Genomic DNA, 15,098 nt, shown 5'->3' with positions numbered 1-15,098 from the left:
ATGATGATCAAAGCTGATGTTACTATCAATCTGCATTCCCAAATCTCTCACCATTGGGTTGAAACCTAGGGGAGTGTTATTAATAATGTACATTGCAGATACCTCTCCTGTGCTGAATGAGATAATAGTGCATGTTGTTGGGTTAAGTTTAAGTCTGTGGCATTGGCAACAAGCATTTATGTATGTAAGCACATTTTGTAGTATATTAACATTGTTTGGGTAGTCAATAATTGCACACAGTTTGCAGTTGACAGTGAACCTGGTGAGCCACATGCCATCTGTTACTGCCAGAATTTCTGAGAAATAGATTCCAAACAGTAGTAGGCCCTGCCCAGACCCCTTGTAGAACACCACTGATAACAGGTCTGCTGGTACAGGTTGAATCCCCAAGTATGACTGTATGCATTTTGTTGGTGAGCCAATTGGCTACTTCTCTAATGACATATGGTTAATCCATGCTGATGATGCCTGAGTAAGGGATTATATCAAAGACCTTGGCCAAGTCGAGATAGGCAGTAAGAACTGATTTGCCTTCATTCATAGCTTTGTTGACACTCTTGAAGAATTCCACTAGGTTTAACAGGCATGATCTGCCCTTAACAAAGCCAAACTATGTCAGGTAAAAAGTTTGAAGGTCACCAATGCCCTTATTGATAAGGTCCAAGATGATTCTCTCCATGGCCTTACAGACAAGGCTGGTCAGGCTTATGGGTCTATAGTTTCCCAGTTGGTTGAGAGACATCCCTCTGTACAAGGGGAGTACAGTTGCTGTTTTCTACTCTGCCAGGACAAATCCAGTACTTAGACTGTGGCTGAAAAGAGTATCCAGTGGTTCTGCTAACTCTTGCTTTACACTGTTTAGTAAGCAGCCTGGGATATTATCTGGTCCCATAGAGGCTGTGTTTTTGGCCTTGGCTAGTGCAGTTATGACATTTTCTTTGGAGATTATAGGTAGAGAACTGGTGGCAGATATGCTTTGGGGTATGATTGCTGGAGACAGGGGTGCGAAATTTTTTCCAAACCTGTCTGCTAACAGGTTTGCGACATCCTCAGGTTCAGTATGACTGGTAGTATCCACTATGAATTTGATGCAAAGTTGGTCCCTCCCTTTTACATTACAGACATAGCTAAAAATGCCTTGTGGTTATCCTTCACTATGGATGCTAATTTAGTTTTGTAATTAGCTTTAGAGGACTTTTCAAAATGTCTCATTTGCTTGTTCAAGCTATGGAAGGTGTTTTTCTGCTTAGACTGTTCCCTCTAATTCCTGGACAGCCATTTCTTTCTCATGTTGCATAATCTATTTATGCTAGGTGTCCACCAGGCAGCTTATTTTTTCATGATTAAGTTTTGATCTGCTTGAGTACGGCTAAGTCTATACACTTGCAAAGCTGTTTATACAGGGCATTTGTGTACACCTCCATATAGGAGTCTTTACTGTCAGTGGTAGAAGGAGGTTTGAAGTTATGCATGCCATCACTTAGGAGGCTATAGTTTGTTTTGGAGAAACCTTTCCACCTTTTGGATCCTAAGGGGGGACAGATATGATTGTTACATTGAAAGTGACTGATTTATGGTCAGACCTTACCAGAGGGTCCCATACATGGGGTTGTGCAACAATCTCCCATGTTGGTGAGTACTAGCTCAGGAATATTAAATCCCCTTCTGGGGGTACAGGCTAATTTTTCCAGAGCATTTGTGTTTACAAAGTGCGAAACCTTAGGGCAAGCATGTTTGAGCTCATATATGTATCCCAATCAATGGAAGAATAGTTGAAGTCACCCATGTCTAGGGTGTTTGGCTGTATTATGAGTGGCATATGTAGGTCCAGGGAGGTACTGTCTGGTTTTCATGGTTCAGGTTGGTGGACCTGTAGCTAACAATGATGTGGAGGGGGGGGTCTTTCCTACAATTTGTTGGACTTGGAGTAACTCTAGGGAGTAGTACTGCTTAACCTGTCATGAGGTGTATTTGTCTTTCATAAAGATGATACACCTCCTTCTTTGTTTCTTTCATGTTCATGTTGTGGCCTGAATGTGTGGAAGACATTATAGCCTTTCATGGCCACCCATTTCTCTGTGACTGCACAAACAACAGTGTCTTCCCAAATAAGTAGTACCTCCATTCAGTGTAGCTTCTGATTTACACTGCTAGCATTAAGTAGCATAACTGAGTTTGTCTTTTGAGGATATTTTTATGCTAGAAATTTTGTTCTTATGACATTGCCTAAAAAGTCACTAAGGGGAGGCAAGTACCTTGGTCAATAATCGAAAGGCAAGAGGTGACAGATGAAGACCATCCCTGACAAAGCAATGTGGTCTGTCAACCATATCATCCCAGGCTGACAAATATTGTATCCCCCTGGACTGGCACCAGTAGCTAAGCCAATTATTGAAGTTGATAATTATTTTGTTTGTACTGTGGCATCATCCTGGGTGAAGGCAGAATACTGCTTAGAGCTATGGACATACTTGCCTGGGACACATAATCTGAGAGCTCAGTCATATCTCTCTTCACATAGTCCAGTGAGGTAAGTCACAAGTAATTTACTCCAACATGGAGTATGACAGAGGTGAAACTGTCCTTGTTGTTGAGAGACTTGAGTGCATGCATGACTTTGTGGATCCTGGCACCTGACAGGCAGCTGACTGTGACTTTCTACTTATAAAACCTTGTGAGGGGGACATCTGTGTGTCTTGCTATGGATTTGCCTATGACCAAGACATTGGTTTTCAGGTGTTTTGCCTTAAGGGCTTAATGGGTGGCACACTGAAACATTTATTTTTATGTGTAGTGAGTTCCATTGGGACTGTAATGTGTGCAGAATGTTTGCATTTGCGTGGTCTTTGCTCTTTTGGTAAGCTTATGATGAGTACATCTGCATATGTGGGATTATGTGTTGTGCACTTTGTTTGTTGAGGAGGTGTGTGTTAACAACCCTTTTGATGTCTGGTTTGTTGTTACTTGACAGAGAGAGAGAGAGCATTTATTCTAGATTCATTGTATAATTGCATCTCTCACATATTGTAAGTTTTAGGGGTACATGGTTGTCAGTATACATGAGGAAATACAAGCCTATCTGTGTAAAAACACAAGTACCTCTATTAAGTATATTTTAAATGTCATTGTTAGCAGAGTAATTTTGTGAGCAGCACCAACTGGGCCTATCTATGAGTAAAATAGGTGCCACCCCAGAGGTGACTTTACAATCATCCAACTAGTAGTGAAGGTTGTGCTTGAACAGGGTCATTGTGGAGCACTGCTTCACACATAGTGGGAGCCTATTACAGAGGAGTGTGAGTCACTGGTGGATATATCTATCTCCTCGGCATGTTCTGTTTATGTCACAGGCCAGGTTGAAAACCCTGGACCAAGTTATTCCTGTCCCATTTGATTTGCAGATGTCTAACATTTCCAGTAGAGTAGGGACTGAGACTTTTCTGTAGGTCAGGCATAGGTCACTTCTCAGCAGCTCACAGGATACTGAGCACGGTGACAGCTCTTGTAGTCTTTCCATGTATGTGATGTCTGAAGGACCTGCATTCTCCCAATCATAAACCTTTATTTTTTTTTTTCAATTGCTCCAGTTGTCTGTTGAGATACAGACAAAAGGGAGCCTTGTACTCAATTAGTGGTCTGACAAGGGTGAAGTACAACAGAGCTATGGCATCCCTGGTCTTGGATGTGATGTTCATATGTATGAGGATGCAATGCAGAATGTGTGTCTCAACACTATGGCGCATAGTGTTGAAAGTGTAGATTGCTAAGAACATGTGTTCACAAGTCTTACAACACTGTGTTTGAGCTGAAAGGGCTGATATGCATATCATAATTAGCAGGGGTACGTCAGTGCCAAAGGTGACAATGAGACATTGTTTGCTGTAAGGTTTAGTCTTTAATTTAGTACCAGTCATTTGTCTCTGTCAACCCATTCAGTAATTTCAAAAAAAGAAAAAAAAAAACAACTGTACAGTTGGGATAAAGTTGACACACCAGTACACAAAAAACAGAACCAGAATGAAAACTAGGTGACAACAAACACGGCTAAGTAAAGTAAACCAAACAGCTTTTACTATAACTTAGTAAGCTCTTTTGCATTGTCCTCAATGATTCATCAGAATTTAAAAATACATAGGTTAACACTCATTATTTAAAATCCAAACCACAAATCCGAAACTGATTCCAATTATGACATCATAACAAGTTGTCCAATCAGCTATAGAAACTGTAATAGCAAATGAACAAATTAGACAGTACATGATCTGCCAATGTGTACTACAAAATAAATAAAACAAACTATAATTTCTAGTATGGCTTAAGTGTATATAAAAAATACTTATCTACTAGTCACCTAGTTCTAACAGTAGATATGTGCTTAGTCATGGTAAAATATACAAGTCCAAAACCATTAAATATAGTTCTATGAGACTCAGAAGCAAAAAAAAATCAAATCAATTGATTGCCAGGATTACATGATAAAGTGATTGAATGAACATTTAATATCCTGTATATGGTTGATTAATTTAACTTTCTACATAAAGAAAACATATAAAAGCTGTGGGTTCCTATCTGTTGCATTCAAAATTCTTAAACATAGCACAACATTGCAGTGAAATGTAAGAATTCCTAAATGCATACCATGACAACCAATTAAAAATAAACTGCTACCACAACAACATAAGTGAATCACCTGCTTAACAGGAAAAGATAATACAATGAAGCAGGTGTGGTATTATAGTCACAATCTTAATGGGCAGAGCCCATGTGTACACATGAAACTTAAAAGCTATAAGAATATAAGTTAACTAATGTTACCAAGAAACATCAACTATCATTCAAGTGTTGTATGTAAAAATGAGTATGTCTGCTTACAAGCATGAGGTCTTAAAACCAAAAGGAGCACTACTCAGTCAGTATAATTAAAATGAAAGTACCTTACCTGATAAAAACATCCAATGAAATGTATTAATTGAGTTATAACTAAACTAGCTAGAACTAGGCCAGTGAAAGTGCATAGATCTTAAAAGTGCCAAAAGAGTGTAAACAAACCTGAAGTTGCTTAAGAGCCATCCTCTATATGCATAGAGCCAATCAAAGGAATCTGTGTGAAAGAAGGGTGTTACAGCCTATCAATGCCTTTGTCTGGAGTCAACTAACCAATCAATGGAGTTAAAGGTTATTCTATGAGAAAAAATATTATTAATGAAGCAATGGTCTAGCTTTCAAGAAAGGTTTGATAGAAACAGCGTCATTCAGTCCATAACACTGGTCTGCTTGTAACTGAATGATCCATTTCTATTCAGTCTTCTGTTTTATTCTTCCTGTTACCCATTCTACTTCTTCTTTCAAAGTGTCCAGTACCATACATTTGAAATGATGTTCTACTCCTTCTTCCACAACATGTTTTGCTATGGTCACAGTTGCATCTTCCTTCCTAATTTTATATAAATGTTTTTTGATCCTGTCTCTAAGTGCCCTGTTCATTTTTCCTATATAGAAACTGGAACATTTTATACAAATAGCTAAATAGACCATGTTCTTGGTCCAGCAATCAGCATAATTCCGAAGTAACGCAACCAGTGATGTTATTACCCTTCTATACAAAGAAACTGATGTGAGACCTAAAACAATATTTTTGACCAGGTTTTTCCAGGGGTCCCCTTACCTATTCGTGAATGATACAAACAAGATCAGTCTGAAGCAGAGGGAGGAAGAGAAGGAATTCTTCTAAGCATGTAGGGCCCTTAATGACAGTCAAGAAGTTCTGGACACAGAACACAACAACTTAATTTTCAATCTTTCAAATCACATATTGATAGACTATCAAAGCAAAGTCCTACAGAAAGGACTTTCTTTCATTCCAGCCACTTCCAGTAATTTTAGTGATATAGTGACTGACATCAAACTATTTTGTCAGAATGTCATGCTCAAGCTAATGTTTTCAATACCGAATCTAATACAAATATTTTCAAGAAACCAAGTACATATACAGCTACTTTGGGTCTACAGATAGAAACATTCGTAAAAGCTTGTGAACAAGATCTATATAATATGTACAACAATGGCACATTCATCAAGAAGAGATTTTATAACTGTACTAGTCCATTACTTCAAATTCTGAGGTTAATACAGAAGAAGACATGACACAAGACAGCAAGGCTCAAACTTAACACTCTTTATTAAGCTAAAAAGTAACAATAATTATTAAATCAGCTGATAAATGAGACATTGTAACTAATTAATCAAGTACTTATAAGCATATGCATAAACAATCCTATTCAGTGCAGCTATCTGTTTGGTCAAGGCAGGACCGACACCTGCAAAATGGCTGTATGCTCAGTTCAGGCTGATGCTTTGATCAAATCCATATGATGAGTTCCAATATGTTACTAGCTTTTGAGCCTTCTATAGTCTTGAGCAAACAATAGAGTCAAAAGGTTCAGCTGATGACATATAGATCATAAGTTGATCATGAGCTGATGGAATATTTTAGAAAATTACAAATAATTTCCTAAGTTGTAAACAAGAGTGTAATGTCTGGATTAATACATTACTTCCCCTTTTCAGAGAACAGTTAGCCCACAAATTTGTGATATAGTTCCTCCTCACTGAAATCCCCCAAATTCTGGTAAACATCTTCTGAGCTGGTAAACAACTCACAGGTCAAATAAAGTTCAGTTATACCAGTGATCAGTGAACAAGGCCTGCATTTAAGCATATTTATTTAATTATTCTTAGCAGCACGTAGTACTTAGCAGCGTATAAAATCAAGCATACACAGTGGTATGGAGCTTGAGGCATATAACTCAGGCCAGGTAGACTGTGTGGATCCATCACAGACCACCCTTGCATCGAGCAATGTACACTATGTATCTCTTATGAAAGTTAAAACTGACAAGATTAGTCTGTATCTCCTCATAACTTTACAGTAAATGTAGCATGATATCAATCAAAATAAGACTGAAATTATTGTTGTCTACAGCAAAGGATGTAAGAGCAGATTAAACCAAACTGAGGCTTTAGGTGACCACATAAAAATGCCATGCCGATGCAAAGCAGTTATTTCTTGAATCTCATTTGCAATTTTTTACAATTGTACCTTTGTCTTTAATCATTTTTATCACTGTTTGACGGGCATCATATAATGTCTTATTTAGTAGTTGCAACACTATTTGTCCCTCCTGTGTGATCTGTTGAAAATTCGGGTGGACTAGAGATGGCCATTTAAAAGTATGTAATGGTTTTGTGCTAGCATTAAAAGTGATATCAATCCAGCTAGTCAGTCTAATAAAATCTCCAGTACAAAAATCAATGATTACATGAATATTACTTTTACAGTGTGCTCCACCATCTGTAATGATTCCATCACTCCATGCTAATTTGCAGGAGGATATCACACAGACAGTGGTATCATTCAATTGGTAAATGTCTGTACGATGTACTACATATCTATGCCAAGTACATTTTCCAGTTCCATTATGTAAGCATGGATGAGGTTTCCTTTTCACCATCATGCATACCCACCCCTGGGGCCAGGTCTCACAACTTGCCAAATCAATGGGTACATCGTTATAATCAATCAAAGTAGAGTCAATTTGAGGTACCCACCAATTATCACCAAATTGTAAAGGCAGTGCAACAAAGGGATAGACCTGCTTTGTTCCTTTTTTACTAGCAAGATAGTCAAAAATTAGTATGCAAGAATTATTCTCACATGCAAAATCTATTGGTTTTAGCCAATGATATAACTGCAGTTCTTTTTGTCAATGGGCTGCTTTTTTAGCTCCCCAAATTTGGGTAAATTGCAAATATTGTTGATTAGCCACCAACTGAGATAGAATACAAAAGCTTTGCTTTATTTCCTTTGTAAGGTTATTTAAAACCTATTCTGTATCTATATTAGCATGATCAATCCACTGCCACATTACAGTTTGAGTTAAGATGCTATCTATAGTTCTTTGGCCAAGTTCAGGATCATGATCAGCTAATAGTTTGAAAGCCATATTTAGGTCCTTACCAGATGGCTTAGTTTATTTCGTACAGTGTCAATATCTACACTATTCAAAAATCCAGTTCCTGTTCCAACTAAACCTAAAGTAGTACCTATTACCGCTGTCACATCATGTTTATTTCTTTTATACATGTAATGTTTACAGGTTAGATGTAAAGAATTGATTGGCCACAAATTTGCAAGTTTGCATTGTAAATATCTAGTAGTAATATCTACTGCTGTCATATTAATTACCATTTTAATGCATTGGATAACTTTAGCACTACTCACAGTTTTACATCCTCTTATATATCTCACCACATGTCCCAAACCATCAAACACAGTAGAGCTTTTGTCCATGGCATATATCTCCAAACTTGGAGATAAAGTATCCCAGGTGTCTCTCTCTCTCTCAAATTCAGCAATGCAGGAGGAATTCAATGGAGACTTGGCTAAAGGAAATTCCGACTCATTCTGTCTCTGGTATAAACCACTCACAGAGTTGGAGGTGCATTTTTCAGGATGCCTGTCACAGTTCAGTCTACACACAGTTGTGATGTTTTCTGTTTGGGTGATGTTCCAAGAAAAGATAGGTTTAGGGGTCACTGCATATATATTTCCCAACTTCTAGTAGAAATCACAGTCCACTGTTAGATTTGTGACATCCTCTTCTTCAAATAGAGGAATAGGATCTAGGCAGTTATATGGCCCATCTAAGTGTCATTGTTGGAAGAGGTTGGCACCTTTCCAAACAGTGGCAATAATCTATGTAGAGGAAAATACAATGGTTGTTTAGCAGAATCAAGTAATACTAATACAGTATCACCAGGTCCATTACAAATTACAGTTCCATGTGTTCATTTGGCTGGTGGGGTGTGGTCACCACTACACTCATCCCCAGCCATTTGCTTGGTTTGGTATCACAGTCTTGTAATAAAATAATAGCATCTTGATGTATACAAATCTCTACCAAAAGTTGCCCTTTTTAATTATTTGTGTTTTGCTATCTAAATTGATAACCTTTACTGTCACTTCCTTTTCTGGCTTCCATAAAGTAAAGACTTCCCAGCTTTCTCCTAATAGTCCTTTTTGCCCCCAGTGTCAGTTTTCTGGGAGAAAGAGTTTCCAACCTGTCCCAACTAATGTGGTATTTTGTGCTGGTACTCTTTGTTCAGTCAATGCACATAGCCAGAATGGGTTTGATCAGCACTTGTTAACATAGGCTATATGGCATTTGGATTCAACTTTTCTAATTTTAGAATGCAACTGTTTGATCGAATGTCATTCATATGCATTTGCAAAGGGGTACCTTGATGCTTTTGAGGCCTATTGTTCAACTGGCTTACAGCTGATTTCAGTACCTTTGCCCAGCCTTGTAATGTTCCATCATTTGTATTTTTTTTTATTTGTTCTTTAAGAAGTCCATTATACCTTTCAATCAAACCAGCAGCTTGGAGATGATATGGTATATGCAATACCCATCGAACTCCATTTTCTTTCACCCATTCTTGGACTTCTGCCCTGGTAAAGTGACTGCCTTGGTCACTTTGGATTTCAATGGGAATCTCATATGTCACACACAACTTATTCAATCCCTTTAGTACTGCTTGTTGATTTGCCTTTTTGCATGGGGACACCATCAGTAACCCTGAATAAGTGTCCACCATAGTTAGGCAATATTGTTGATTTTGATCCAATGGCAAAGGACCAATAAAATCTACTTGCCAGATTTGTGCTGAATGACTGCCTCTATGAATATGTCCACACATTTCTGCTTGTAATTGTTTTTGTCTGTTTATCTGGCAAATTTTGCATTGCTTTATAACATCTGTAGTTACATCTTTATTCAGTTGCATACCATGTCTGCATGCACATTCTATTGTTGCATCTCTTCCTAGGTGTCCACTTTGATCATGGGCCCGTCTAGCCATACTGACATCCTTGATTCTCACTTCAAAAGTACGTACTGCAGCCATATTATCTACTTGCTGGTTATGCCTTCTTTCATTTGTCACAAGTGATGCATGAGCATCCACATGTCCAACACCAATTTTACATTGCTGTGCTTTTTCCCATATTCGTTGCCAATCTTCAGAACCTCCCCATAAAGGTCTATCATGGATTTTCCAACTCTGTTGTTGCCAGGTGGGTAACCAGGTTGTTAGTCCTTTATAGACTGCCCAGCTATCGTTATAGATGTATGCTTCATCTCCATGTAATAAACTATCGATAACTAAGTCAACAGCTCGCATCTCTGCCTGATTACTTGAACCAGCGGTTCCTTCATTGAACAAAACAGTCGCTGTTTGTGGGTAGTAAGCCACTGCAGTCCAGGTTCTGCCATTTGATCCAATTTTAGCAGAACCATTAGTAAACAATGCACGTTTTTGTTTTTCCATATCTAAACTATCAAATGGTAATGCTTCAGTAATTGGGCGATTCTGAAAGCTCATGTCACTGCTATTCTGTTGCATCAGTACCATCTAAAATCACCAAACCAGCCAGCTGTTGCTGCACCTAAGACACTCCAGGTACAATATTGGCCCTTTCTTGCAAATAACATTTCTATTTCTGCACAGTTGAAGATTGTGCTATTAAGGTTTTCATGAAAGTATTATCTCACAACCACCCCTGGATTGGGTAGTCAGCTTTCACTGTCACTGTTTGTTGTTTTGTTATTCCTTCCACATGAATCAATGCTGTATACATCTCCAGCACATGTTGTTCAAGGGGGCTATATCTAATCTGTGCTCCAGTTAAAGATTTAGACCAAAATCCCAACGGTCTATTTTTCCCAATGTTATTTTTCTACCATAGCCCCCAGGACATAGCATTATTGGCAACAGTCACTTCCAGGATAAAGGCTTGTTGTAGATCAATTGGACCAAGGGCTGTAGGGCCTTTTTCACTTCTTCAAAAGCCATTTGCTGCTTAAGACCCCATTGAATATCACATGTTTTCCTAGTTACATAGTGAATAGGTCGCAGATTCAGTCCAAGATGAGGTACAAATGCCCTCCAAAAGCCTATTACTCTCAAGAAGGCTTGAGTCTGCTGTTTTGTTTTTGGAACTACAATTTCAGGATACTCTCTAGTGCTGCTGCAGGTATTTCCCTTTTTGCCCCATTCCTTATAATACCCAGGAATTTTACTGATGTCCCTTGTTCCCATTTATGGCCTCTCTTCTGAAGGTATTGGATTACAGTTTTTAATGCAATGTCTACATCAGACTTCTCTCCGGTGATCATTATATCATCAATGTAATGGAAAACAATCACTTTGTCAAATTGCAGTTTAGCTAAATCTCTAGCCACCAATCCATGGCACAGTGTAGGGCTGTGCTGATATCCTTGTGGCAGCACCTGGAAGGTATACTATCTCCCTTCCCAGGTAAAAGCAAATTGGGCCCTGCTTTCTTCTGCTATAAGGATGGAGAAGAAGGCATTTGCTAATTCCAAAACTGCATGATATGGACCAGCAGATGGACAGCTTTTCAATTATTGTAACAGTGTCTGGGGCAGCTGTCATTAAAGGTGGAGCCACTTTATTTAGACTTTGATAATACGCAGTCATCCACCACAACCCATCAGGTTTCTTAACTGGCCACACCGGGCTGTTGAATGGATTCACAGTTGGCTAGAGTATACCAACTCGGAGTAGTTCTTGAATCATTTCAGTAATTTCAGTGTGCCCACCCGGAATACAACACTGTTTGATGCTTACTATTGTTTTTGGTGGGAATATGAAGTGGTTCCCACTTAGCATTGCCTCAAACCACAGCCTTTACTGTATTGACTGAACAGTGTTGCACTCCAAACCTAAATGGCCCTGCAGTGGTCTCCAAAGTTCTACCTTTCAATACATCTATTCCTAAACTGTGTTCAGGTACAGGAGCTATCACTGCTGCAATAAAGATAGGGATACCATTCCCAAAGGCTATCTTTACCTTTGTCTTGGTGCCTAATGTTTTTGCCCTCCATAACCATCAATTTGTACAGATTGACCACAAATTTTATGGGGGTTGCCTGCAAAAATAGTTATCTCTGATTCTGTGTCTACCAAGGCCATTGCATGTTGTGGCCCACCTCTCCCAAAAATGGTAAGAGGTATAAAAGGGTGTCGGTCCGCAGGTGTAATTGTTCTTACGGTACCCCTAGCTACTGGGGACCTGGCTACTAATCAATTTGTCTGTGATTTCTCAGTCAGGGTTTTCCATTAATTTTCCCCTGATCTCACTCATCATTAAATTCTCCCATTTGCCACTGTGCTAACTCCTCATCAGTAGGGATGTCAGGATACAATTGATTGAACCTCGCCTTCCCTTCAGTGGCACTTCGGGTTGGACTTTTTGCGGGGGTCTGTTGTTTTCCTAAAAAGTCTGATCCCTTCCCCTTCTATTTCTGTTTCCATTTCTTCTATAACTCCTCTGCAGCTATTCCATCTATTTCTGCAGCTTCTAACCCCCCCCACTTTAGCAGATCTAAAAACATTTGCTTTCTTGTAATTTTCTCACCAGATTTATTTTTTGACTTATCTGCATTTGCTTTTCTAGCTTTCCTCTGTTCTTTCTCCTCCACCAATTCTGCCATTTGATTTAGGGTAGCCCTCACATCCCATGTCTGTTGACCTATGCAGCCTGCTAAGGCAGCCATCAGCTGCCCTTTCCATACCATGGTGCATTTTTAATTAATTTACTTCTCATATTGCTAGTCATTGTCTGTGCATCTGGCCTCCTTGGAAGCACCAGTGCTCCATCCCTTATTTCCAATGAATAATGGCAGCTAACATAGCTATTGAATTGCCTCTGCTATTGTTTTCCAAGGCTTATGTTCATCAGCTACTGCTGTGGCATCAGGCCAAGTACCTCAGAAAGCTGAGGCTAACCACACCACCAGTGTGTTTACCTGGGGATCATCATGGTTTATATTATTCACTATTTGCTTTAAACATGGGTGAAACACCAAGCATGGACATTGGTGCATTTCTTCAGTATTCAGAGACACTGCTTCTTCCCCTGTATCCCAGACCTGAAGAAACCACATTAAAACAGTTTCTCCTGGCTTTTGCTTAGAAATCTGAATTACATTTAATAATTCTGCTTGGGTATAACTTCGCACCTCTACCCATTGTTGTTTTACCCCCCCCCCCCAGCGAACTGTCCCTTTCTCTCAATAACTAGACATGCTTCCACTGATGGAGAATTTATCAACTCAAAGTCACTATCACCCTTATCAGTTCAAGGGAGGTCACCTTCCCATTTCTTGGGGTCAAACTCTGCCTTACACACTAAAACACAAACCCAGGGCCTTGAGGGCAGGCGGCATGAGCTTTTTCCACGCCGTTGTCTATGTTGCTGGATTACTCGAGTAGCTAATGTCACTGAATTGGCTTTCCAGTGTTCTACTTCCTCTACTACCTTAACCAGTGCCATATTTGCCTTTTCCAAGGCATCTCTATCCAATCTATGTGTATATGTATGTTCTTTACATTGCTCTTCTAACTCTAAAACTTTCTCTTTTAGCTTTTCTACATCTTTGTCTAATTCTTGTATTGCCTCAAAAAACAGCCATCCAGCTGATCCCACTCCATCCTTCAACATTTTCCCCTTGTCATCCAACTTTAGCTCTGATAGAGCCCTAGCTAGCTCATCAGGGTCTGCTTTAGGTTTTGTTTGTAAGGGTTTTGGGAAAGGGGAGGAGAGACCTGGATTAACACTTTAGCAAGAGGATCCCATTTCCTAAACAATGCTGGCATTATAGTTCAAACACCCACTTTATTTGGGGTACCTACTGCAACATCCTTCTTGCCAATACCAATATGTTTCAAAGGAAAAAACATTGGTTGTCGTTGTGACATTACCACTGCAAACCTCAGAATCCTGCCGACTACGCCAAATGTACCAGTCCATTACCTTAAATTCTGAGGTTAATACAGAAGAAGGAATGACACAAGACACCAAGGCTCAAACTTAACACTCTTTATTAAGCTAAAAAGAAACAATAACTATTCAAATAACTATTAAATCTGCTGATAAATGAGATAGTGTAACTAATTAATCAAGTACTTATAAGCATCTGTATAAACAAAATAATCTTTGCCACTGATAGGGGGACTCCAATCCTATTCAGTGCAGCTATCTGTTCAGTCAAGGCAGGGCCAACCCTGGCAAAATGGCTGTATGCTCAGTTCAGGCTGATGCTTTGATCAAATCCGGATGATGAGTTCCAATCTATTACTGGCCTTTGAGCCTTTTATAGTCTTGAACAAACAATAGGTTCAAAAGGTTCAGCTGATGACATATAGATCATAAGTTGATCATGAGCCGATGGAATATTTTAGAAAATTAAAAATCATTTCCTAAGTTGTAAACAAGATGTGTCACATCTGTTTTTGTATATTACTTCCCATTTTCAAAGAACAGTTATCCCACAAACTTGTGATATAGTTCCTCACTGAAATCCCCTAAATTCTGGGAAACATCTTCTGAGCTGGTAAACAACTCACAGGTCAAATAAAGTTCAGTTATACCAGTGATCAGTGAACAAGGCCTGCCTTTAAGCATATTTATTTAATTATTCTTAGCAGCATGTAATATTTAGCAGCATATCAAATCAAGCAATAATCAAGCATACACAGTGGTATGGAGCTCGAGGCATATAACTCGGGCCAGGTAGACTGTGTGGATCCATCGCAATAACTTAACCAAGAGAAAAAGTGAAGCACTTCAGGAACTATAGAATAACACTGACATAATGATTTGTCCAGCAGATAAAGGTGGAGCAACTGTGATACTGAGTAAGAACTAATACATACAGACTATGCAAGAAATGCTAATGGATACTTCAACGTACACTAAAGTGGACATTAAGACAATCAATGATATGATATGGAGGGTACAAAATGACGTACTAGACTGTCTTTTAAGCAGATACATTAGCAAAGAAATATATGATAACTTTTTTTGTGGAGACACCCCTTATACCCATTATCAAGGGACTCCCTAAAATTCACAAAATTGTGGATAATCATCCCCTTCGACTGATAGGTTCAAGCAAAGGTTGGCTTATTGAGCCCATTTCAATTTATGTTGAAAACATGTTGAAACCTGC

The sequence above is a fragment of the Protopterus annectens genome, chromosome 9.part0, assembly GCF_019279795.1.
Source record: "Protopterus annectens isolate FY-2018-M chromosome 9.part0, PAN1.0, whole genome shotgun sequence".
Taxonomy (NCBI): domain Eukaryota; kingdom Metazoa; phylum Chordata; order Ceratodontiformes; family Protopteridae; genus Protopterus; species Protopterus annectens.
Note: the sequence above shows the minus strand (reverse complement) of the source record.